Below are 24,817 nucleotides of genomic sequence, written 5' to 3'. Positions count from 1 at the left end.
AGACTGTTATGCAGTTTTAGGCACATAGACTGATTCCGTTGTGATATTCAATTATTCTACATTGATTTTTAATTGGAATCTGTTTTTTATTTTGTCAATTTAAACTGTTAGTATTGTTGTTTAGGAAGGTTCTCGTGTTTCACGAATTTTGTGTTGGAATCTTAAGGCAAAACATTGTTCGTGGGCTGTTTGAGGGTCGCCCACTAAGTGTTTTGATGAAACGCCCCAATGACCCAGCTGAACGCGTTTAGCCCAGATTTTCAGTGGGTTGTTTTTGTTGCATTTGGCTGTTAAACTTACTATCTAATTGATGTTATTCATCGATTGTTAGTGGCCGACATCTTGTTTGTGTTGAATATGTGGATTGTATGAATATTATGCATTACCTTGAACCAGTTTATGTTCATCAACTGTTAGTGGCTGATTCTTAATATATTTTAATTTAGTATTTTGTTTGGTTGAATCAGAAACATTATTGTTTTGAGCAGGGAACTTCTGTTTAACTAATTTCGTGTGAAGTTTATGTGCTAAATTCGTTGTTTATGGGCTGTTTAAGAGATGCGTACCAAGTGTTTGGTGAAACGTCTCAACGACAAAATTGAACCCGTTTGGTTTAGGTTTTTGGCTACCCATTGTCTTGTTCTAAGGGCCAAGTTTTTATAGTGTTCACATATTTTTTTAACTGTGTTTAGGCATCCTTTAGGGTAGGTTTTACTGAATTATTTGGGCCCCTAATCGATACATAAACCAGTCCTTAAACATCATAATTAGTTTCGGTGTCCTACGTTTAATCTTGTTATCATTACTAGTATTATTGTCATTCATAGGTTGTTCTGTCATTTGGGCATTGTTTGTTGGGCATAGTTATTCCTCTTTGCTGCACTACAAGAAAAATGTTAATTAGCGACGGATTATTTTTGTCACAAATTTGCGACGGATTAGCTAGAGAAAACCAGTCATCGCTAAAATTGAAATTTAGTTGCGAAATTAGCGACGAAAAGCATTATGTCGCAAAATCTGTCGCTAATGAGCGACGAAAATGTTTTGTCGCAAACTCTATCGTAACTTAGCGACGGAATTTTTCCGTCGCTAATCCATTGCTATTGTTCGATTTAAACCGGCCCATCTAGGGCGCTAAATTCTCCCTCGCTCTCTCCCCCTTTCCCCCGTAAAAGCCCTAACTCCCCCCCCCCCATTTCATTTTGTTCTTTCACTGCCGCCGCGACGCCTCCTCCCCTTGCCACTTGCCAGACCACCAAGCCCACTTGTCAGACCCAACTACTCCCACACCTACTAAGCTCGACTTTCCATCCTTTGAATCTAAACGAAATGCAGGTGAGCTCTAAACCACGCAAATGCCAGAATGCAATCTCTCTCTTTTTTTGGATCTCCTGTTTGTTTCCCTTTCAAGGAGGCCATTCTCTTGTCTTTTTCTCTCTCTGCGTCTGCGTCTTTGTATCGGTAGGCTTCACTCTTTCTGGTTCTCTTTTTTCACTTACTAGTCTGTGCTTTTCCTTCTTTTTTGCTTTTGGAGCAGAAATGATGGGGTTTCATTATTTATTGCTAGCATGTCAATGCGTGTGAATCTTGAATCCTAGATACTTGAATTTTTGGGTTTTCTTCACGGGGAATAGATCTAAAACTATCGATTAGGTTTAGGGGTTAAGAGGGAGACTTGCTTATGGTTGGTGGCATATCCAAAGAGAAGCAAATAAATCTTTGTTTATTTATTTCATTTATTGCAATTTCGAAAACAAAAAAAAATAGAACTTCTTCAACACATTAATCTAATCATCGCCAACATTTTGTGCGTCTTCTTGTTCATTGCCTTGATTTTTTTCCTTCAGCTCCGCTACGCTGATTATCGCTAGCAACCTACACAAGAAAAGAACAGTCAGTATTGATAAACAAAATATATTGAAATAAATTATACACTACATGTGATTCTATCATGTGCTCATATGTGTTCTAAGGCAGTAAAAAAATTTTATATGTGATTTTATCATGCTCATATGTGCTCTAAGGCAGGCAAAAAACTCTATATGTGATTCTATCATGAATGATATATGTTCTAAGGCAGTAAAAAAACTCTATATATTATTATATCATGCTCATATGTGTTCTAAGGCAGCTAGAAAAACTCTATATGTGATTCTACCATGCTGATATGTGCTCTAAGGCAGACAAAAAGCTATATATGTGATTCGATCATGCTCATATGTGTGGTAAGGCAGTAAAAAAATTGAATATGTGATTATAGCATGCTCATATGTGTTCTAAGGCAGTCAGAAAAACTCTATATGTGATTCTATCATGCTTATATGTGCTCTAAGGCAGGCAAAGCAAAAAACTTTATATGTGATTCTATCATGAATGATATATGTTCTAAGGCAGTCAAAAAACTCTATATGTGATTTTGGCATGCTCATATGTGTTTTAAGGTAGTCAAAAAACTGAATATGTGATTATAACATGCTCATATGTGTTCTAAGGCAGTCAAAAAACTGAATATGTGATTATAGCATGCTCATATGTGTTCTAAGGCAGTCAAAAAAACTTTATATGTGATTCTATCATGCTCATATGTACTCTAAGGCAGTCAAAAAACTTTATATGTGATTATAGTATGCTCATATGTGTTCTAAGGCAGGCAAAAAACTCTATATGTGATTCTATCATGCTCATATGTGCTCTAAGGCAGACAAAAAGTTATATATGTGATTCGATTATGCTCATATGTGTTCTAAGGCAGTCAAAAAACTGAATATGTGATTATACCTGAGAGGGACCTGCAATCGAAGATCTCCTGTTCAGCAAAAAATTGTTGAACTCATCTCGGAGAACGTCGGCGACGGTTTCATGGAAGTAGTCACGCAGTGTGTCCTTAACGATCTGGCGTACATCTTCACCGGAAAGAATAGGCTGCTGCTTGGAGCTTACGTCGGCGGAAGAAGTTTGTGAGCCGTAATTGGAAGAAGCAATAACAGGTGAAGTGTTCATATTACACCCAAATTCGAACACGCGACCTTTTTTGGGTTCACCTGCTGCAGTCACCCATGCTGCAAGATTAAATGATGGATGATGAGTAGCGTCATCGCCGTATCGCTCTACAATCTGTTGCTCATATGCATCTTACAAAATAATGTTTAAAGTATGCATTAATAATTAATGATAACATTATGATAACTTGCATATTGCAATGATTATTAATAAAACAAATACATATCGTTGTCGTTCTCGCCTTCTCTGATACGAAGTCTCCCGTGGTTTTCTGTTTATGTGTTTCAACAAACACATCTTTATATAGTAAAATGCCTCCTTTTTCTGCTTTCTGCGAAGTTAAATGATAAAAGATTTAGTTTACAAGTTTGCAACAATACTTATAAAATTAATATTATATATTGATGAGTTACCATTTTCTTCAGGTGGCTCCCAAATGTCTTAGATCCACCTATGTGTAGATGGACTTCGGGCATTTTCGCTCGATTTTGTGCAGCCTTCGCAGAGCGATTTCGAAATGCATCTCTCGCTCACTTATCGCACATTCCATCCCAATAATCTCTCTTGATAGTAATAGGGCCATGGCCCTTCCACTGTAGTGGATCATCTATTTCGCCAGATATTTTTTTTGCTGCAGTCTTCATATTGTGCAGCATGTCTGCAAATCGATTGACAGCCACCTTCTGCCACACCTTCCTTGCATCATTTTCTTCCACCGTAGTTGCGAAGCGATTCGAAACTTACAAATATTTTCAGAAAGTTATTAGACATGTATAAAAAAATTTAAATATGAAACACATTAACTATGAGAAACAACTGTATACCGTCAATGAGGACCACAATCTGTCTAACACCTCATTTGGATACTCTTTCCATTGAGCAACCGGTCCTGGTAGATGTTGAAGAAGTGCATTCCTAATCTCGCGTACTACTTCTTGTGGCTCAAACCTCGTGCTGCACATGAATTGGTACACAATAAATATCAATATAAATATTTATAAGATATGCAATAATTGAAAACGAAATGCTTACGGTCGATTATCGATATACACTATTCGAATGAGTCTTCTTGTGCCAGACTGAGAAGACCCTGCTTCTTGTGTTGGCTCCGGACTTGTGTGATCAACTGGTGTAGGTGGGTCGTGTACAAGCGAAACATCATCTGTAAAAAAAATACGTTAGAAATTCTCAGAATGCGCATTTGAACTAATCAAACATCCAATTAGTTAAATGATATACCTATCACAGGAGCCCGTGAAGATGAAGGCTGGGCGTGGCTACTACTGGATGAGCGACCACTATAACCTCCACGAACCATATTCTAACAAATAACATGTCATACAATACATTCAAATAATTCGCATCAAGTATTACAATACATTCAAGTCATTCGCATCAAGTATTACAATAATTCAAATCATTCGCATCAAGTATTGCAATACATTCAAATGATTTGCAACAAGTATTACAATACATTTAAATCATTCATATCAGGTACTGCAATGCATTCAAATCAAGCATTGCAATGCATTCAAATCATTCGCATCAAGTATTACAATGCATTCAAATAATTCAAATCATTCACATCAAGTATTGCAATGCATTAAAATAATTCAAATAATTCACATTAAGTATAGCAATGCATTCAAATAATTCAAATCAAGTATTAAAATAATTCAAATAATTCACATCAAGTATTGCAATACAACTCATTCATTCGCATCAAGTATTACAATACATTCAAATATATCAAATCATTCACATCAAGTATTACAATGCATTCATTCGCATCAAGTATTACAATACATTTATGGAGTTACTTGATACAAATGATTTTAATGCATTGTAATATTTGATGTGAATGATTTGAATTATTTGAATATATTGTAATACTTGATGCGAATGAATGAGTTGTACTACAATACTTGATGTAAATGATTTGAATTATTTGAATTATTTTAATGCTTGATTTGAATTATTTGAATGTCTTGCAATACTTAATGTGAATGATTTGAATTATTTTAATGCATTGCAATACTTGATGTGAATGATTTGAATTATTTGAATGCATTATAATACTTGATGCGAATGATTTGAATGCATTGCAATGCTTGATGTGAATGATTTGAATGCATTGCAGTACCTGATATGAATGATTTAAATGTATTGTAATACTTGTTGTAAATCATTTGAATGTATTGCAATACTTGATATAAATTATTTGAATTATTGTAATACTTGATGCGAATGACTTGAATGTATTGTAATACTTGATGCGAATTATTTGAATGTATTGTATGACATATGTTATTTGTTAGAATATGGTTCGTGGAGGTTACAGTGGTCGTTCATCCAGTAGTAGCCACGCCCAACCTTCATCTTCACGGGCTCTTGTGATAGGTATATCATTTAACTAATTGGATGCTTGATTAGTTCAAATGCGTATTCTGAGAATTTCTAACGTATTTTTTTACAGATGATGTTTCGCCTGTACACGACCCACCTACATCAGTTGATCACACAAGTCAGGAGCCAACACAGGAAGCAGGGTCTTCTTAGTCTGGCACAAGAAGACTCATTCGAATAGTGTATATCGATAATTGACCGTAAGTATTTCATTTTCAATTATTGCATATCTTATAAATATTTTATATTGATATTACTGTGTAACACGAGGTTTGAGCCACAAGAAGTAGTACGCGAGATTAGGAATGCACTTCTTCAACATCTACCAGGACCGGTTGCTCAATGGAAAGAGTATCCAAAGGAGGTGTTAGACAGATTGTGGTCCTCATTGACGGTATACAGTTGTTTCTCATAGTTAATGTGTTTCATATTTAAATTTTTTTATACATGTCTAATAACTTTCTGAAAATATTTGTAAGTTTCGAATCGCTTCGCAACTACGGTGGAAGAAAATGATGCAAGGAAGGTGTGGCAGAAGGTGGCTGTCAATCGATTTGCAGACATGCTGCACAATATGAAGACTGCAGCAAAAAAAATATCTGGCGAAATAGATGATCCACTACAGTGGAAGGGCCATGGCCCTATTACTATCAGGAGAGATTATTGGGATGGAATGTGCGATAAGTGAGCGAGAGATGCATTTCGAAATCGCTCTGCGAAGACTGCACAAAATTGAGCGAAAATGCCCGAAGTCCATCTATACAAGGTGGATTTAAGACATTTGTGAGCCACCTGAAGAAAATGGCAACTCATCAATATATAATATTAATTTTATAAGTATTGTTGCAAACTTGTTAACTAAATCTTTTATCATTTAACTTCGCAGGAAGCAGAAAAAGGAGGCATTGTACCATATAAAGATGTGTTTGTTGAAACACATAAACAGAAAACCACGGGAGACTTCGTATCAGAGAAGGCGAGAACGACAACGATATGTATTTGTTTTATTAATAATCATTGCAATATGCAAGTTATCATAATGTTATCATTAATTATTAATACATACTTTAAACATTATTTTGTAAGATGCATATGAGCAACAGATTGTAGAGCGATACGGCGATGACGCTACTCATCATCCATCATTTAATCTTGCAGCATGGGTGACTGCAGCAGGTGAACCCAAAAAAGGTTACGTGTTCGGGTTTGGGAGTAATATGAACACTTCACCTGTTATTGCTTCTTCCAGTTACGGCTCACAAACTTCTTACGCCGACATAAGCTCCAAGCAACATCCTATTCTTTCCGGTGAAGATGTACGTCAGATCGTTAAGGACACACTGCGTGACTACTTCCATGAAACCATCGCCGACATTCTCCAAGATGAGTTCAACACTTTTTTGCTGAACAGGAGATCTTCGATTGCAAGTCCCTCTCAGGTATAATCACATATTCAGTTTTTTGACTGCCTTAGAACACATATGAGCATAATCGAATCACATATATAACTTTTTGCCTGCCTTAGAGCACATATGAGCATGATAGAATCACATATAGAGTTTTTTGCCTGCCTTAGAGCACATATGAGCATGCTATAATCACATATAAGGTTTTTTGACTGCCTTAGAGCACATATGAGCATGATAGAATCACATATAGAGTTTTTTGCCTGCCTTAGAGCACATATGAGCATGATAGAATCACATATAGAGTTTTTTGCCTGCCTTAGAGCACATATGAGCATGCTATAATCACATATAAAGTTTTTTGACTGCCTTAGAGCACATATGAGCATAATAGAATCACATATAAAGTTTTTTTGACTGCCTTAGAACATATATGAGCATGCTATAATCACATATTCAGTTTTTTGACTACCTTAGAACACATATGAGCATGTTATAATCACATATTCAGTTTTTTGACTACCTTAAAACACATAAGAGCATGCCAAAATCACATATAGAGTTTTTTTACTGCCTTAGAACATATATCATTCATGATAGAATCACATATAAAGTTTTTTGCTTTGCCTTCCTTAGAGCACATATAAGCATGATAGAATCACATATAGAGTTTTTCTGACTGCCTTAGAACACATATGAGCATGTTATAATCACATATTCAATTTTTTGACTGCCTTACCACACATATGAGCATGATCGAATCACATATATAGCTTTTTGTCTGCCTTAGAGCACATATCAGCATGGTAGAATCACATATAGAGTTTTTCTAGCTGCCTTAGAACACATATGATCATGATATAATCATATATAAAGTTTTTTTACTGCCTTAGAACACATATCATTCATGATAGAATCACATATAGAGTTTTTTGCCTGCCTTAGAGCACATATGATCATGATAGAATCACATATAAAGTTTTTTTACTGCCTTAGAACACATATGAGCACATGATAGAATCACATGTAGTGTATAATTTATTTCAATATATTTTGTTTATCAATACTGACTGTTCTTTTCTTGTGTAGGTTGCTAGCGATAATCAGCGTAGCGGAGCTGAAGGAAAAAAATCAAGGCAATGAACAAGAAGACGCACAAAATCTTGGCGATGATTAGATTAATGTGTTGAAGAAGTTCTATTTTTTTTTTGTTTCGAAATTGTAATTGTTGAATTGTAAATAATTAAACTTGTTAATTTTAAAGTGGAACGATTAATTGTTGTAGATTCCTTTTATATGAAATTTTTGGTGTACTTTGTTTTTTATTTACAGGAAATATAAATTGTACAGGAAATATAAATTGTAGCGTTCTCGATATTTAATTTTCAAATAATTTTTTTTATTTTTTTTCGTGTTTGCGACGGATTAGCGACGCATTTTTCCGTCGCTATACAGATAAATCTAGCGACGGCTTAGCGACGGACGTAAATCCGTCGCCAAGCTAAGGTCGCCGTTTAGTACCGGCGGATTTGCGACGGAATCCGTCGTTCGTTATTCCGTCACAATTAGCGACGGAACGGGTGAGAGATTTATTCCGTCGCCAGTTAGCGTCGAAAAATTCGCGACGTAAGCTATCCGTCACCTCTTCGTCGTTAATCCGTCGCTAACCCGCTTAGCGGCGGATTAGCGACGGAATGAGGTCATCACTAATCCAGTGCTTTGTTGTGGTGAGAAGGTTAGCTATTCTTTCAGCCATTTTCCTTTTGATGAGGCACAAACAATTAAATAGGATACAGTGTCCCCTACACAATTCTACTTAGGTCTCCCATCTAGAAAATATGATGCTGTTAATCAATCTGAAAATGATCTATATAATGGCATGAGAAGATTAAAGGCACTTCACTTTTACATATGGTCGAGTAAAAAGAACCAATAACATCTGCTTGATGAACAGGAACATCCTATTTTTTGAAGAGGCAGGAACAATAAACAAGGATGACAATTTCCCTTAACAGTGGTTTTCCCACTCCAAAGAAAAAAAGATAGATAGATAAAGGAAACATTTATTATTTCCTCATGTTTTTTTTATCGTGATTGTTTCTACTGCTTCCCTTTTGGTGGCTCTGCATATAATAAGGAACTGTGGTTTTATTTTTCTTCTTCTTGTTTGTTGGTTGTTCTGCCTGGTAGTTCAGGAGAGGATACAGACGGTGCAATTAACCTTACCTTTGTGAGGTTGGTTGTTTTCGCTAGGTTGTTTTTCTCTGTGTTTGTTCATCTGGGTCAAAGCTTATTCAGTTTAAGATTGTCTCTATGAGGTTGGTTATCTTTACCTAAATATTCTTTGTTTTCTGATTTTTTAGCCTAGGTTCTATCATTTTTTTTATTTTTGACAAGGAACCCTCACCGAGAACCGGGTTATTTAATGGGCCTTCCTTCTGCAAGGTAAACCCCAGATGGGGTCACCGACACCGAAGCCCCTATGGAGCCCACCAGTTAAAGGCACCCCCGCACACCTGATGGGAGTCAAACCTGAGATGAAGGGGTCATCACCTTCTCCCCAGGCCCGCTGTCACTCGGGCGATCCAGACTGGTGTAGCCTGGGTTCTATCATGTTGAATGGTAGTTTATGAACCATATGGTTGTTTTTAATGTGTTTGCTCATTTGAGTAATAGCTTAGTCAATTTAAGATTGTCCCCTTTATGTTTCTGAATTTTTAGCTTAGGTTCTGTCATGTTGAATGATTGTTTTCTGAACTATGTAACCAATTTAGCCTCACCAATAGTTTGGTGAATAGTTTAACATATAGCTATCTGTTATGTACATGTGGAAATATCATTGCAAAATCTTAAGTTCGAACTGTTAAGCAGGTTTTTGGCAGTGTTTGAGTTCGTTGAATATGGAATGATGCATCAGCACACTTTTTTTGTCTTTTGTATTTAATTTGCTTAAGCCATCCCCTTGGACAGGCAGATCGCCTTGGAAATTATTCAATTAAGCCTAAATTTGTCATTGGCTCTTTATGGGGTAACTGTTCAATTATTCATCAGTTATAGTTCTTTCTTTCTGCTGTACTTGATAGCTATTATTTCTTTTCAGGTTGTTAACACTTAGGAGCTTCATCCATTTTTAGAAGTTGACCTCACTCTTGTTTATTGTAAGCATGAGTAATTAATTTACATTCATACGTCTTTTCCTCTCTGCAGTAGGAGATATGGCGTCCAAGCAGACGAGTTCTTGTTGTCGTGGGAAAGCGTTGACTGGAGGTTTGTGTATTTATTTTCGTGCATGTGTGGTAGTATTCATGTGTGTGTTGCTTAAAGCCTAATTTGACACATTCCTTTTGTCATTAAATTTTCCTGTTTTTAACATATTTTGTGGTGTTGTTTCTGGGTCAAGTATTAAGAGATGGAAAAAGGTATATTATATGTGTGTGTGTGTGTGCACGCACATGTGTATCGAAATGTGACTCCATTTGCAAGCACATATGCATGTGTGTTTGCATGTGTGCATCTCTGGAGCTTAAACCCTCATTTGAGCCATTATTTTTGTTTTGTTAGTTTTCTTCGTTTTAACATAGCATCTTCTGTTTTACTCCCTCTCAAGATAATATATATATATATATATATATATATATATATATATATATATATATAACAACAACAACAACAGAAGTTTGTTGTATATATATATATTAACATATTTCAGTATTAAAATGTCTCTACTTGTGTGTATGTGCATGTGTAGTTACATGTGTCTATGTGCATGTTCGCATGCTTAAAACCTCATTTGAACTATTCCCTTTGTTTTATTATTTATTTTCTATGTTTTAACATATGTTTTGTTGCTGCTTCAAAGTCAAGTACCAAGAAACAATAATATGTATTTTTAGCTTTATCTGTTTTGTATTTTACTCTCATAATTTACCCCATTGATTTACTCTCTCTCTCTAACATGTTTTTCACTACTACAATGATAGCCTCCATCAACCAGATGGACATTAAGTGATGCACTCCAGGTTCATGAGGAAGCGAGATTCCAAGAGGTAAATATACCTTTTGTAGATTTAGATTGTTTCTTGTATTTATAATGTTTTCTGTTTTCTCCTATGGTTTTAGATCTTGAACCAAACAACAAATTTTGTGCCGGATTGATTTTTTTGTGTTTTTATAAGAAAGAATAAATAATTATGAAAATTATAGAAAATAATAAGAAATAAATACATTAAGTATTCAACAGATTTTTTTTCTTTGGATGCAGTCGATGTAAATGTAACTTACTACTGTATAACTCATTCCCAATTTCTTTTAAACTGAAGATATGGCGATATTTTGAAATATACAATGACTCTTTCAGTATTTATAATGATGAATTGAAATGTTGCTTTTTGAGATATTTTCTAATTTTTTTTAGATATTTGACACTATGGTTTTAGGTATGCTTAAGTTAATGAAGCTTACTAGATTGTGTTTGGTCAAGGCTACTCCTACGATAATACCAATTAGATTAAGAATAGAAATCACCTAAGGATTTTATGCAATTTCATTGTTTAAGCCAAAAGCACCTTCAATTGGATTCAAACAGAAATTGCATGTAGAGTCTTAGAGAAGTAGCCACCTGTAAAATGTGCATCAATTCTATAATTGCTAAAAGTTAACCAAACATGTAGCTCATTGCATTCTTTTTCCTACCATTTTCCAACTTGCTGACACATTTTCCTTTCCTAGCGCTAGGAGCATCACCTAAATTGCATGATTCAATAGAACTTCCACATATAGATAGTACTTGTAAGCAAGGTTGTTAAATGCGATGAGACAAAGCGAGGCGTTGAGCCTGCGCTTCGCCTACGCCTCTCACAACGTGAGACTCTCAAGCAAGGTTGTAAATGCGATGAGGCAAAGCGAGGCGTACGCCTCTCACAACACTGATTGTAAGTACTAAGTATATCATGGTTGTGTACTATGTAGTCAAAGGTGCCTTGTTGGGCTAGTCAAAAGGAAAACTAAGAATCGGTGATTCCTAGTTTACCCCCCCAAGAAGGGTACCAATTTTCCTGACTTTACATTTTTTTTTTTTCATTTTACAATAACGGGGGTGGAGGGGGTTATAAACCTCTCTCTCTCTACTCGAGTGCCCTCGCCTGCCGTCATCGCTCCAGCCTCCAAGTACGCTTTCCCTTCCTCTGCCTCTTCTTCCTCTCTCCCCCTTTCTTTGCCTCTTCTTTTTCTCTCTCCTTCCTCCGTCTCTTCTTCTTTTTCTCTCCCCCTTCCTCCGTCTCTTCTTCTTCTCCTCCTCCTCTCTATCTCTCTCCCCCTTCCTCTGCCTCTTCTTCTTCTCTCCCCTTCCCCTCTCTCTCTCTATTCTTCTTCTTTGTCTCGCTTTCTCTCCCCTTCATCTGCCTCTTCTTCTTCTTCTCTCGCTATCTATGTCTCTCTTTCTCTCTCCACCTTTCCCCTTCTTTTTCTTCTTCTCTCCCCATTCTTCATATTCTTCTTCTTCTCTCTCTCTCTCTCTGTGTGTGTGTGTGTCTAAAACAAAAAAGATTCTTTTGTTTGTGTCTGTGTTTTTCTTTTAATTTCCGCAATTCTCTATGTGTACAGTATATGTAATTGCAATGAACAAATTACTCCTAATCAGATTTTGTTGTTGCTGATTATTTTTTGTTGCTATAAGTTCTGTAATTGCTCTGTCCCTGTTTTTTTGTTGTTGTTGTTGATTTTGTGACTGTGTGTTGAACTGCTATTACTTATTAATATCCATGTATATGTTTCTTTTATTTTTTCTCTTAATTGTGTATAACAGGTTTACTATGCAGTTATGCTTCACGATAGTGGTATTTTGTACTTTGTGCATTTGTTGATTAATTTTATATTTGATACATTTCTATTGTTAGTCTTAATAATATTTGGGCAGGTTTTGTAATATAACATGTTCACTATGCTTGACGATAGAAATATCTTATGCTTCGTGCATTTGTTGTTGATTAATTTTATGTTAGCACTTTATTTTAAGAATTAAGATTATTTTTAAATTATTTAGAATTTGTTGATAGTTGTTTGCTTTGCTTATTCAATTGTTTTTAATATTTGGGTAGGTTTTGTAATGTTCGATGTATTTTTTTGTCTATTTCTTCTTATTGATTGATTTTATGTTGCATATATGTTTGTTACTAATTTTAGCAGTTCAGTTGCATATTACCCCGACTAGGCATCTCCTACCACTTTTGACTACATAGGTTGTGTATTACTTGCTCTCACAATGGCATCAGTGCGCAAGGTGATGATTCATTTCTATTCTCTCATAGTTATCTGCATAACACAAATGTTTAGATTGCCACAGATTATGTAGTTGGTATATACAAATCTAATGTCCTATATTACGTCCCTTATACATTTTATTTGTCACTCATCTCTAGACCTATTATTGAACGTATCAGTGATACTTGAACTATGACATATAGATATGTTGTATGTGTTTATGTTATTTGATTTTTTAACCATGTTCATTGTACTAGTTAGTAATAGTGCTCATGATTGCTTGAACTTTAGGTGATTCATACTGTGCTAGAATAGATAACTAAGTACTATTTGTAATTCATGTGGTTTTGTTGATTATACCATAACAACATTTAAACCTCTTGAAGGTTTCAAACATGGAGAGGAACAAAGATTTGCATATGGTTTTTATTGATTTAGAAAAGGCATACGATAGAGTACCTAGGGACGTTCTCTAGTGGACAATGATGAAGAAAGGTGTTTCTCTCAAGTACATTAGTATAATTAAAGATATGTATGAAGGAGTAGTAACCAATGTCCGCACTTGTGGAGGGGTGACAACCAATTTTCCGATAACGGTTGGGTTACATCAAGGATCTGCTTTAAGCCCTTTCCTATTTGCGATAGTGACGGATGAGCTTACGAGATCAATTCAAGAAAATGTACCGTGGTGTATCTTGTTTGCTGATGATATTGTTTTGATTGATGAGTCTAGAGCTGGGGTTAATGCTAAGTTAGAATTATGGAGACAGACATTGGAAGCTAGAGGTTTTAAGTTGAGTAAGAGTAAAACTGAATATATGGAATGTCGGTTTAGTAAGCAACGAAGTAGTGATGGGAGTGTAGTGAAGCTTGGTGAGCAAGAAATACCGGTGAATGATTATTTCAAATATTTGGGATCCATCATTCAAAAGTATGGAGAAATTGATGGAGATGTAAATCATAGGATAAAGGTTGGGTGAATGAAATGGAAAAGTGCAACTGGAGTGCTGTGCGATCGTAGAATGCCATTGCGGTTGAAGGGAAAGTTTTATAGGACGACTATTAGACCTGCTTTACTATATGGTACGGAATGTTGGGCTGCCAAAAGATATCATATTCAAAAAATGAGTGTAGCTGAGATGCGGATGCTTAGATGGATGTGTGGAAATACAATAAAAGATAAGATTCAGAACGAGGAGATACGTAAGAAGGTAGGTGTTGCACCCATTGAAAATAAGATGCGAGAGAATCGTTTACGGTGGTTTGGACATATTCGGCGAAGGCCTAATGATGCTCCAGTTAGAAGGTTGGAGAAATGGGAAAATATATTAGTTAAAAGAGGTCGGGGTAAGCCTAGGAAGACTTGGATGGAAATGATAGGAAAGGATATGAATGCTTTGAACCTCACCGAGGACATGGCATTGGATAGAAATGATTGGAGGAAAAGGATTCATGTGGAAGACCCGAAATGAATTTCTTTTTTGGTTCATATCGCTGACCCCAATTGTTTTGGGATGAAGGCGTAGTTGTTGTTATTGTTGTTGTTGTTGAAGGTTTCAAACATGATATTGATAATCTAAGGCACCTGCAATAAGTACAAGAAAATTTACGTTTACTGGCGCACCATAGCGGTAGCGCCAGCAGAAATGAATCATGTTTGCTGGTGCAAAATAGCGTTCCACCAGTAAAAACTTATTTCTCTGGCGTGGATAGACCCTACGCCAGTAAAAATCTACTTTTTCTGGCGCTTGAATTGTCTGCTATTTGTTTTGGCGGGAGGGGAATTTTTTTTTCTCCCTCGTTTTTCATTTATTTCTTTTTCCTAAAACCCAGGGTTTCTCATCTCTCTTGTGTCGGGCATCTTTTCCTCCTGCTGCTCAGGAAGGTTTCCCCTCTAGTGTCAGGCGTCTTCTCCTCCTGAGCAGCAGTGAGGCTTTCCCCCTCTCGCGTCGGGCAGCATCCTTAATACTCTCTCTCTCTCTCTCTCTGTTATTCTGGCCGGAAAAGGGCCTCCATTTCCGATCCTTTTTTAATCATGTTGACTACGATCAAAGGCCTGATGTGTTCATGTTTGGGAACTTTAATATCTTCATCGTGATTACTTTTAGCCTTCTGTGCATGTCACGCTTCTGATTTTTCCAGCTTTTTTCAGGGGAACAATTCGGTATGCAAGTGTCCATGCACATCTAGGCAGAACAGGAAGTAGATGGGATGATCTGGAGTCATTGGCCTACACTCTGATATTTCTTGTGAATGGAAGACTGCCTTGGCATTTGGCAAGGACATCAGGTGTCATGATTTTATTATGTTGCTGCAGGGAGACAACAAGTCATTTCTTGTCTGCAAAAAGAAGATGGCAACTCATAAGCTTATTTGATTGTCTCATTGAACCATGCACATTGATGAGACTCATCAGAATTGATGGAGCTTTGAAGGTTGGTTGAGGATGTGTGTTGGTAATGCTGGCCAGGATACCTTGGCTATAGATGTTTTGGTGCCTTGTTTAATTTTATGATTCTGTCCTGGCTATTTTCTTGTGCTTTTTACTTGGTGGGCTCTTGAATCCTCAGTCTTTTATGTTTTAGGTTGGGCAAAAACGGGGAAGATTGCTGGTTAATATGGTTCCCAGCCAGGTCAACCTAGAAAAATAGTCGGGTTGGGAACCCCTGCAACTCAATGGACAATGCACGAAGACCCATGAAACAAAGGTATTTCACGAATGACCCATGAAAAAAAGTCCGGTTGGCTATTTCTAATTGATTCTTGCTACTAGGTTTAATCCTATTGTTTAACCTAAAATTGATCAAGTTTAATTAATATAAGATAGAGCAATCCCTAAGTGATTACGAAGGGTTGTCTTTAAGGGCACAATTGAATGCGAGAAAATGATAAGAAAAATGCAAGTAAGAAAGGAAAAGACAACTTTTTCAACCATTTCAAACCAGAGAAATTTTTTGAAAACAAAGTTTTTCTAAAAAGTGTCTTTTATAGAAAAAAACCCTCCATCTGGGGTGGAGGAATTTTTCCTATCATTTTTTTATTAGAGCAACCATTCACTGGCAACTACCAAGGCCTAATGTGCTGGAATCGGATGATCTAAGAGTCGATTCCTAGAAAATTCAAGCTTGTAAAACACATTTGTACCGTCAGATTTAAAGAAAACATGAAAAAATAACCTTCAAAGCCCGGTAGGCTGACTGTAGGCTAGAAAAGCGATAGGCAGATATCACCTATATATATATATATATATATATATATATATATATATATGCCCATATGGCCGGGCCCTATAAGATAACTCAAATGAAAAAAAAATTGCGTCATGTACATTTATCAAGTTCAGAAGTAAAAATAAGGAGAACCATAAATCTGTTGATAATTTGAAAACATTACAAAATAATTTCATTTTATGACTATTAAGGAGGAGAAAGACACTTTCTAAAAAAGAGAGAGAAAATGGTAGTTTTCTCATTTTAAGCTTATTAAGAAGGGGGAGAGAGACCTTGAGAGAGAGTGACAGTAAAGTGGAGAGATGGAGAGAGAGAAATTAATTATAAATAGTAGCTCATTAAATTTTGAAAAAATTATAATGTGCCATTGCAAGTAACATTTTCTTTTTTTATGAAAACTCTATGTACATGCCCATACAAATTTTTAATTACATTCTCAACCTAATTTTTTTGTACTTAGTACCCTTGCTTCTGCTTTTACAATATTTAAGATTTAAAAATTAAGATTTAGGGTTTAGGGTTAAGATATATATATATTAATCCTAAGAGAGGTGGTAGCTTCCTACCACTTTTCTAGCTAACTCCCATTCTAAGGGTTTTCTACATGTATTACTTAAATTCAGCTCTACAGATGTGTTCGGGACAGTCAATTTACTAGAAAATGACACTTGAATCATGTTTTTTTTTTAAGAAAAACATGATATTTTAAGCATTGATTATTTAAAAAAATCTTAGGTTCATTTTTTAAACCTTATAAAAACCTACCACTACAAGAAAATAGGTGATTAGTGACGGAATTTAGCTACAGAATAATTCTGTCACTAGTTAGCTACGGATTAACGAGAGATCGCTATGTTCGTAAATTTGATTTACGGCGGCTTAGCGACGGAATTAATCCGTCGCTAATTATTGATAAACCTAATCCCAGACCTTTTTTCCTTTTCTTCTTTTGCTGCTCCCGCTTCCGCCGTTCGCTTGCTCCCGTCGTTCGCCCGCTCCTGCCGTTCGCCGTTCGCCCGCTCCTGTCGTTCGCCGTTCGCCCGCTTCTGCCGTTCGCCGTTCGCCCGCTCCCGCTGTTCGCCGTTCGCCCACTCCCGCCACTCGTCGTTCGCCCAAAGGCAGGTATTACGGGGATCGTGTTTTCCGGCAGGGGGTTAACCCCCTGCTGGAACAAGCAAGGGGTTAACCCCCTGCCTTTCCGGAAGGGGGTTAACCCCCTGCCTTTCTGGCAAGGGGTCGACCCCCTGTCGGAACAGGCAGGGGGTCGACCCCCTGCTATTTCGGCAGGGGGTCGATTCCCTTGCCGAAATGCAGGGGGTCAATCCCCTGCGATTTTCGGCAGGGGGTCGACCCCCTGTGTTCCTGTAGGTTATTGGGTACTGAGCTTCTCAAGGCCTATGCAAAATGTTTTCATTTGCCTCGTTTTTTTTTGGGTGGTGACTTTATTTTAAAACATTGTTTTTTGCAGATTTCTCAACGAAACCCGCTTGTGATCAGCCACCCGTGGTAAGTGACAAACAATGCAAATCGGGTAAACACCCGTGGTGAGTAAGTGATGCAAGCGTATTAAATGTTATTTAATTTATTAGATGTAACACTTTATTTTTTATCATGCTGAGCATGATTTTAATGTATGAATATGGAAGTGTTCTTATTTTTGGAGTACGGAGTCCATGCTAGGCATTGTAGTAGTTAGTGGAATATTAAAGTGTGTTTGCTGCAGGTACATGTTAGTCATTTGTTTGATATCAATGATTACGATGTATTGCAATGTTTGATGTAATTGTATTTATGCTTGCATGTAGTTACTTTCAATTTGATTATGGCTTTCATGTGAAAGTGTATAATAAAAGCATGCTTCAAATGATTGTATCATGTCATTAATAGTTTGCACATAAAAATATTAAGTTATCAATGCACGCATCATAATTCTTGTTATTGTATGACATCATATATTGCATGATAAATTTGATATTTTCTTCATCATAACATTCTGATGGTTCTTTTTTAATTGGTTAAATTTATATTCGTAACATCTTAAGAAAATGACTACAAACCGTGAATGGATGTACCGTAGGATAGTGGACAATGAGTTATCGCATGAATATATGGATGATGTTGAAAGTTTTATTGAATTTGCAAAGGCAAGTGTCAGTACAGTGGATCTCACAGGTCGGATTAGGTGTCCCTACAAGATTTGTAAGACTAATCGATTTGTAGAACCTCATGACATTAGACCACCTATACAGGAAGGGTTTTGTGAGTGATTATCAAAACTGAACATTTCATAAAGAAGAATTTAGAAACAATTTTGATGCACGGGTGAATGTGGTGCACGATAATCCATATATGAATTTGATATTTAATGCCGCAGGAACAGAACTGGGTTCTGATATGAGTTCTAGTGATGTAAGAACTGCCGTAGATGAAGAATCACCAAACGATGCAGCTAGTAGATTTAATGATTTACTTAGAGATGCTGATGAGCCACTTTGGAACGGTTGCGAGAGTCACACTATCTTGTCTGCAGTTTTTCAATTAATGAATTTGAAGTCCGAGTATAATTTGAGTCAATCATGTTTTGATCGTTTGTGCATGATTGTGAAGAGTATGTTGCCCAAAGATGAGAAATTGCTACAAAATTTTTATCGTGCGAAAGTTATGGTCAACGCTCTAGGTATGAGGTACAAAAAGATTGATACTTGTTCAAATCACTGCATGGTGTATTTCAAGGAGCAGGAAAACAACATATCATGCCCGTCATGTGGGCATCCTCGGTTCAAGCCAAAGACAAGAGGCAATGGTAGCACGAGATCAAATAAAGTTTCATACAAGTCTTTTTGCTACTTTCCTATCACTCTTAGATTGCAACGATTATATATGTCTTCAAGAACAGCTAAACACATGAGATGGCATGCAAATAAAGTTCGACACGATGAAAACAAGATCACCCATCCTGTTGACGCTGAAGCTTGAAAGCACTTTGATCGTACTCATCAGAACTTCGCAATAGAAGTGCGAAATGTTAGACTCGGTCTATGTACAAATGAATTTAATCCATTTGGAGGTAGATCAACTCCATACTCATGCTGGCTAGTATTTGTAACTCCATACAACCTTCCACCAAGCTTGTGTATAAAACGTCCAAATCTTTTCTTGTCTCTGTTGATCCCTGGTCCGACCTCACATGACCAAAATCTTGATGTATATTTAAGGTCATTGATTGATGAACTAAAAGTACTGTGGGATGACGGCGTTACCACATATGATGCCCACAAAAAATAAAATTTCAATATGAAGGTCGTTCTATGGACAATCAGTGACTTCCCTGCATATGGTATGCTATCTGGTTGGAGCACACATGGGAGGTTGGCATATCCGTACTGCATGGAGGATTCCAAAGCTTTTAGATTGATGCATGGAAAGAAGCCTTGCTGGTTTGAGTGCCATCGTCGATTTCTACCCAGCGGCCATCCGTTCCGACGACAAAAAAATGCGTTTAAAGCAGGTACAACTGAAATGGAAGGACCATCCACAAGATTGTCTGGCATAGAGATTCTAAGAAGATTGCGATACTTTTCAGATATATTAACAGATGCCCGCAGTCCTACACCCTTTCGTGGATTTGGAAAGGATCACAATTGGACAAAGAAATCTATTTTTTGGGAACTACCGTATTGGCCAACCCTATTGATACGACATAATTTGGATGTGATGCATGTGGAGAAAAATGTGTTTGATAATATGTTCAATACAATAATGAATGTTAAAGGGAAAACAAAGGATAATCCGAAGGCCCGTATGGATTTAAAAATAATATGTAAAAGACTAGAATTGGAACTCAAAGAGTATAATGGCAAAATACTGAAACCAAAGACAAAGTACGTGCTTGAACCTGATCAAATAAAACATGTATGTCAATGGTTGAGACAATTGAGATTCCCACATGGATATGTCTCTAACATTGCTCGAGCTGTGAAGATTGATGATAGACAGTTATATGGGTTGAAGTGCCATGATTGTCATATCTTTATGCAACGATTGATACCCCTAACATTCCACGATATGTTAGACAAACCTATATGGGGGGTATTGTCTGAGTTGAGTGGATTTTTTAGAACATTGTGCGCATCGGAAGTCGTAGTATCTGATGTAAAGAATCTCGAGGACTCTATCATCAGCACTGTTTGTCTGCTAGAAAAGATATTTTCGTCAACATTTTTCGATGTTATGGAACATTTGATCATATATTTGCCATATGAACTAAGAGTTGGTGGCCCTGTGCAATATCGATGGATGTACCCATTTGAAAGGTATATGTTTTTTTATATTTGTCTCTTTAATGATAGATATTTAAAATTTGAAATGTATATTTTTGCCAGATGCATGTTCGATCTAAAAAAAAATGTTGTAATAAAGCAAGAGTAGAAGACTCTATTTGTGAGGCGTACACTTTAGAAGAGATTTCAAATTTCTCATATATGTACTTTGAACCTCACATTTCAACACGTTACACATGCCCGCCCCGTAATGATGATGGAGAACAAGTAACTGTAGCTGACAAGCTGTCGATATTTCAACCACTTAGGCATGCATTTGGTAGTTGCTGATCAAGGCTCTTGACAGATCAAGAGCAAGACGCAACACATATCTATATTCTTTTTAATTGCTCAGCGATCGACCCATACATCGAGTAAGTATATGTAGACGCAACACAATTATAAATCCTTTTATGTTCTATACGTGCATACATGGTTCAGTAATATAAGTATTTGTGGTTTGCAGACGATTTGATCTGGAGTTGCAAAAAGAAGTTTCTCATCTCACTGATGCAGAAGTACAAAACGAACGTGAAACTACGTTTGTGGAGTGGTTGAAACAATTGGTAAGGATGCTAACATAAATTTTGTACTTGTAAATAACACTAAGTTACTTAATTGGTCGTGATTACAATCATTGTTTATGTCTGTGCGTAGGTTCGCCATGGTGATGTTAAAGATCAAGGAATATGTGATTTAGCAAATGGTCCGACCAAAGTTCTGCAATGCTACAACGGGTACATCGTAAATGGTTATCGATTTCATACAAAAGATTACGGTATAAACAAATTAACGATGAATAGTGGCGTGCGTGTCAAGGGTAGCAGCTACGATGAAAATGAAAATGATTACTACGGTGTTATAGAGGAAATAATGGAGTTGCCTTAGGCATAAATAACATGGTAACTTTATTCAAGTGTCATTGGTTTGATCCAACTGCAACAAGACTCGACAAAGCTTCAGGCATTGTGGAGGTGAATCATAAATCCAGGTTTGGAACATATGAACCATTCATATTAGCCTCGCAAGCTCAACAAGTTTATTATACTTCATATCCGAGTATAAAAAAGACAGATAGAAATGAATGGTGGGCAGTTTGCAAGGTAAAGTCCAAACTATACCCTGAGTATGATTAGTTACAGGAAGACAAGTTAGCTGAAGACAGTGATTATTATCAATCAGATGATATTTATGACTTCGCTTATGGTCACGATGTTGCGCATGATATGCATGTCATATCTCTATTGGCCGATAAAACATTCATAGAAGAATGTGATCTAAATGATATACCAAGTAGATGGGTAAACAAGGAAGAAAAAGAAAAATAAGAAAAGAAGAAGAAGAAGAAGAAAGTCAAACAAGTGACGAGGAAGAATTCTCAAGCTAGTGAGCAAAATCTTGTAATACAAACCTCTATTTGAATGCATTGCAATACTTGATGTGAATGATTTGAATTATTTGAATGTATTGTAATACTTGATGCGAATGAATGAGTTCTATTGCAATACTTGCTGTGAATGATTTGAATGTATTATAATACTTGATATGAATGATTTGAATGCATTGCAATGAATGATGTGAATGATTTGAATTATTTGAATGTATTGTAATGCTTGATGCGAATGAATGAGTTGTATTGCAATACTTGATGTGAATGATTTAAATTATTTGTAGTACTTGATGTGAATAATTTGAATGCATTGTAATACTTGATGCGAATGATTTGAATGCATTGCAATGCTTGATGTGAATGATTTGAATGCATTGCAGTACCTGATATGAATGATTTGAATGCATTACAATACTTGATGCGAATGATTTGAATGTATTGCAATGCTTGATGTTAATGATTTGAATGCATTGCAGTACCTGATATGAATGATTTGAATGCATTGCAATACTTGATGTGAATGATTTAAATTATTTGAATGTATTGTAATACTTGATGTGAGTGATTTGAATTATTTGAATGTATTGTAATACTTGATACGAATGATTTGAATACATTGCAATGCTTGATGTTAATGATTTGAATGCATGATATGAATGATTTGAATGCATTGCAATACTTGATGTGAATAACTTGAATGTATTGTAATACTTGATGTGAATGACTTGAATTATTGTAATACTTGATGTGAATGACTTGAATGTATTGTAATACTTGATGCGAATGAATGAGTTGTATTGTACTTGATGTGAATGATTTGAATGTATTGTAATACTTGTTGCGAATCATTTAAATGTATTGCAATACTTGATGCAAATGATTTGAATGTATTGTAATACTTGATGCGAATTATTTGAATGTATTGTATGACATGTTATTTGTTAGAATATGGTTCATGGAGGTTACAGTGATCGCTCATCCAGTAGTAGCCAATCTTAGCCTTCATCTTCACAGTCTCTTGTGATAGGTATATCATTTAACTAATTGGATGCTTGATTAGTTGAAATGCGCATTCTGGGAATTTCTAACGTCTTTTTTTTTACAGATGATGTTTCGCTTGTACACGACCCACCTACACCAGTTGATCACACAAGTCAGGAGCCAACACAGAAAGCAAGGTCTTCTCAGTCTAAAACAAGAAGACTCATTCGAATAGTGTATATCGATAATCGACCGTAAGTATTTCGTTTTCAATTATTGCATATCTTATAGATATTTTATATCACCACAACAAAACACTGGATTAGCGACGACCTCATTCCATCGCTAATCCATCGCTAAGCGGGTTAACGACGGATTAGTGACGAAGAAGCGATAGATAGCTTACGTCGCGAATTTTTCGACCCTAACTGGCGACAGAATAAATCTGTCGCCCGTTCCGTCGCTAATTGCGACAGAATAACGTACGACGGATTCCATCGCAAATCCGCCGGTACTAAACGGCGCCCTCGGCTTGGCGACGAATTTGCGTCCGTCGCTAAGCTGTTGCTAGATTTATCTGTATAGCGACAGAAAAATCCGTCGCTAATCCATCGCAAACACGAAAAAAAAATAAAAAAAATTTATTTGAAAATTAAATATCGAGAACGCTACAATTTATATTTCCTGTAAATAAAAAACAAAGTACATCTAAAATTTCATTTAAAAGGAATCTACAACAATTAATCGTTCCACTTTAAAACAAACAAGTTTAATTATTTACAATTCAACAATTATAATTTCGAAACAAAAAAAAATAGAACTTCTTCAACACATTAATCTAATCATCGCCAAGATTTTGTGCGTCTTCTTGTTCATTGCCTTGATTTTTTTCCATCAGCTCCGGTACGCTGATTATCGCTAGCAACCTACACAAGAAAAGAATAGTCGGTATTGATAAACAAAATATATTGAAATAAATTATACACTACATGTGATTCTATCAAGTGCTCATATGTGTTCTAAGGCAGTAAAAAAAATTTATATGTGATTCTATCATGCTCATATGTGCTCTAAGGTAGGCAAAAAACTCTATATGTGATTCTATCATGAATGATATGTGTTCTAAGGCAGTAAAAAAACTTTATATGTGATTATATCATGCTCATATGTGTTCTAAGGCAGCTAGAAAAACTCTATATGTGATTCTACCATGCTCATATGTCCTCTAAGGCATGCAAAAAACTATATATGTAATTCGATCATGCTCATATGTGTGCTAAGGCAGTCAAAAAATTGAATATGTGATTATAGCATACTCATATGTGTTCTAAGGCAGTCAGAAAAACTCTATATGTGATTCTATCATGCTCATATGTGCTCTAAGGTAGGCAAAGCAAAAAACTTTATATGTAATTCTATCATGAATGATATATGTTCTAAGGCAGTAAAAAAACTCTATATGTGATTTTGGCATGCTCATATGTGTTTTAAGGTAGTCAAAAAACTGAATATGTGATTGTAACATGCTCATATGTGTTCTAAGGCAGTCAAAAAACTGAATATGTGATTATAGCATGTTCATATGTGTTCTAAGGCAGTCAAAAAAACTTTATATGTGATTCTATCATGCTCATATGTGCTCTAAGGCAGGCAAAACACTTTATATGTGATTATTGCATGCTCATATGTGCTCTAAGGCAGGCAAAAAACTCTATATGTGATTCTATCATGCTCATATGTGCTCTAAGGCAGGCAAAAAGTTATATATGTGATTCGATTATGCTCATATGTGTTCTAAGGCAGTCAAAAAACTGAATATGTGATTAT

General features: G+C 36.1%; 1 long non-coding RNA gene across 1 annotated transcript; it reads left to right on the top strand.

Moving 5' to 3' along the window:
- Positions 1 to 10,020: 10,020 nt before the first annotated feature.
- LOC149845286 (uncharacterized) lies at positions 10,021 to 15,887 on the top strand. The gene is made up of 4 exons (XR_016430432.1): positions 10,021 to 10,079; positions 10,793 to 10,858; positions 15,223 to 15,505; positions 15,656 to 15,887. It is a non-coding gene; the product is annotated as an uncharacterized LOC149845286 (long non-coding RNA).
- The last annotated feature ends 8,930 nt before the right edge of the window (positions 15,888 to 24,817 follow it).

This window comes from Nuphar pumila, chromosome 2 (assembly GCF_984573655.1).
Source record: "Nuphar pumila chromosome 2, dmNupPumi1.hap1.1, whole genome shotgun sequence".
Classification (NCBI taxonomy): domain Eukaryota; kingdom Viridiplantae; phylum Streptophyta; class Magnoliopsida; order Nymphaeales; family Nymphaeaceae; genus Nuphar; species Nuphar pumila.
Note: the sequence above shows the minus strand (reverse complement) of the source record. Positions and strands in the feature narration are given on the sequence as shown.